Source organism: Mus caroli, unplaced genomic scaffold (genome assembly GCF_978045245.1).
Source record: "Mus caroli unplaced genomic scaffold, Mus_caroli_1 scaffold_13, whole genome shotgun sequence".
Taxonomy (NCBI): domain Eukaryota; kingdom Metazoa; phylum Chordata; class Mammalia; order Rodentia; family Muridae; genus Mus; species Mus caroli.
This window is the reverse complement of record NW_028227268.1, coordinates 111518962-111521480: the sequence shown is the minus strand read 5'-3', so window position 1 is coordinate 111521480 and position 2519 is coordinate 111518962. Positions and strand designations below refer to the sequence as shown.

Genomic DNA, 2519 nt, shown 5'->3' with positions numbered 1-2519 from the left:
TTTGAACTCAGAAATCCACCTACCTCTGCCTCCCAAGTGCTGGGGGATTAAAGGCGTGTGCCACCACCGCCCAGCCTTTCTTTCTTTCTTTCTTTCTTTCTTTCTTTCTTTCTTTCTTTCTTTCTTTCTTTCTTTCTTTCTCTCTCTCTCTCTCTCTCTCTCTCTCTCTCTCTCTCTCTCTCTCTCTCTCTCTCTCTCTCTCTCTCTCTTTCTCCTGGAAAATGTTGGGTAGCACAGTGAGCCCTGTGGCTTTCTCCAGTACGGGCTGCTCTCCCTACCCCTTTGTCTAGGAGGAGTGTATCAGCAAAGTCTTACTTCATCAGACTCAGCCTTCTTGATCCTCCAGCAGCCTCTTTATTTTTAATTAGATATTGTATTTATTTACATTTCAAATGTTATCCCCTTTCCTGGTTTCCTCTCCCCAAACTCCCCCCTCCCCCTGCTCACCAACCCACCTACTCCCACTTCCTGGTCCTGGCATTCCTCTACACTGGGGGCATTGAGCCTTCACAGGAACAAGGCCCTCTCCTCCCATTGATGACCTACAAGGCCATCCTCTGCTACATGTATGGCTGGAGCCAGGGGTCCCTCCATGTGTACTTTTTGGTTGGCGGTTTAGTCCCTGGAAGCTTTGGGGGTACTGGTTGGTTCATATTGTTGTTCCTCCTATGGGGAGGTAACTATATATGGGACGGATCTCCAGGTAGGGCAGTCTCTGGATGGCCTTTCCTTCAGTCTCTGCTCCACACTTTGTCTCTGTATCTCCTCCCATGGGTTTTTTGTTCCCCCTTCTAAGAAGGATTGAATTATCCACACTTTGGTCTTCGTTCTTCTTGAGCTTCATGTCACCTGTGAATTGTATCTTGAGTATTCCAAGCTTCTGGGCTAATATCCACTTATCAGTGAGTGCATGCCATGTGTGTTCTTTTGTGGTTGGGTTACCTCACTCAGGATGATATTTTTTAGTTCCATCCATTTGCCTAAGAATTTCATGAAGTCATTGTTTTTAATAGCTGAATAGTACTCCATTGTGTTAATGTACCACATTTTCTGTATCCATTCCTTTGTTGAAGGACATCTGGGTTGTTTCCAGCTTCTGGCTACTAAAACTATGGCTGCTATGAACATAGTGGAAAATGTGTTCTTGCTATATGTTGGAGCATCTTTTGGGTATATGCCCAGGAGTGGTATAGTTGGGTGTTCAGGTAATACTATGTACAATTTTCTGAGGAACCGCCAAGCTGATTTCCAGAGTGTTTGTACCATCTTGCAATCCTACCAGCAATGGAGGAGTGTTCCTCTTTCTCCACATCCTTGTCAGCATCTGTTGTCACCTGAGTTTTTGATCTTAGCCATTCTGACTGGTGTGAGGTGGAATCCCAGGGATATTTTGATTTGCATTTCCCTGATGACTAAGGATGTTGAACATTTCTTTAGGTGCTTCTCAGCCATTCAGTATTTCTTAGTTGAGAATTCTTTGTTTAGCCCTGTACCTCATTTTTTAATAGGGTTATTTGTTTTTCTGGAGTCTAACTTCTTGCGTTTTTTGTATATATTGGATATGGGCCCTCTATTGGATGTAAGGTTGGTAAAGATCTTTTCCCAATCCCTTGGTTGCTATTTTATCCTATTGTCAGTGTCCTTTGCCTTACAGAAGCTTTGCAATTTATAAGGTCCCATTTGTCAATCCTTGATCTGAGAGCATAAGCTGTTGGTGTTCTCTGTTCAGGAAAATTTTCCCTGTGCCCAGTGCTTGAGACTCTTCCCCATTTTCTTTTCTATTAGTTTCAGTGTATCTGGTTTTATGTGGAGGTCCTTGATCTACTTGGACTTGAGTTTTGTACAAGGAGATAAAAATGGATCAATTTGCTTTCTTCTACATGCTGACTGCTAGTTGAACCAGCACCATTTGTTGAAAATGCTGTCTTTTTTTTCTACTGGATGGTTTTAGCTCCTTTGTCAAAGATCAAGTTACTATAGGTGTGTAGGTTCATTCTTGTGTCTTCAATTCTGTTCCATTTATCTACCTGCCTGTCACTGTACCAATACCATGTAGTTTTTATTACAATTGCTCTGTAGTACAGCTTGAGGTCAGGCATGGTGATTTCCCCAGAAGTTCTTTTATTGTTGAGAATAGTTTTCGCTATCCTAGGTTTTTGTTAGTCAAAATGTATTTGGAGATTGCCCTTTCTAACTCTGTGAATAATTGAGGTGGAATTTTGATGGAAATTGCATTGAATCTGTAGAAGGCTTTCAGCAAGATGGCCATTTTTACTATATTAATCCTGCCAGTCCATAAGCATAGAAGCTTTTTCCATCTTCTGAGATTTTCTTCAATTTCTTTCTTCAGAGACTGGAAGTTCTTTTCATACATATCTTTCATTTGCTTAGTTAGAGTCACACCAAGGTATTGTATATTATTTGTGACTATTGTGAATGGTGTTGTTTCCCTAATTTCTTTCTCAGCCTGTTTATCCTTTGAGTACAGAAAGGCCACTGATTCGTTTGAGTTAGTTTTG

At 41.4% G+C, this 2519-nt stretch overlaps 1 non-coding gene across 1 annotated transcript; it reads right to left on the bottom strand.

Moving 5' to 3' along the window:
• Positions 1 to 219: 219 nt before the first annotated feature.
• LOC147001596 (small Cajal body-specific RNA 4) lies at positions 220 to 347 on the bottom strand. Its single transcript, XR_015045088.1, has one exon.
• Positions 348 to 2519: the final 2172 nt, after the last annotated feature.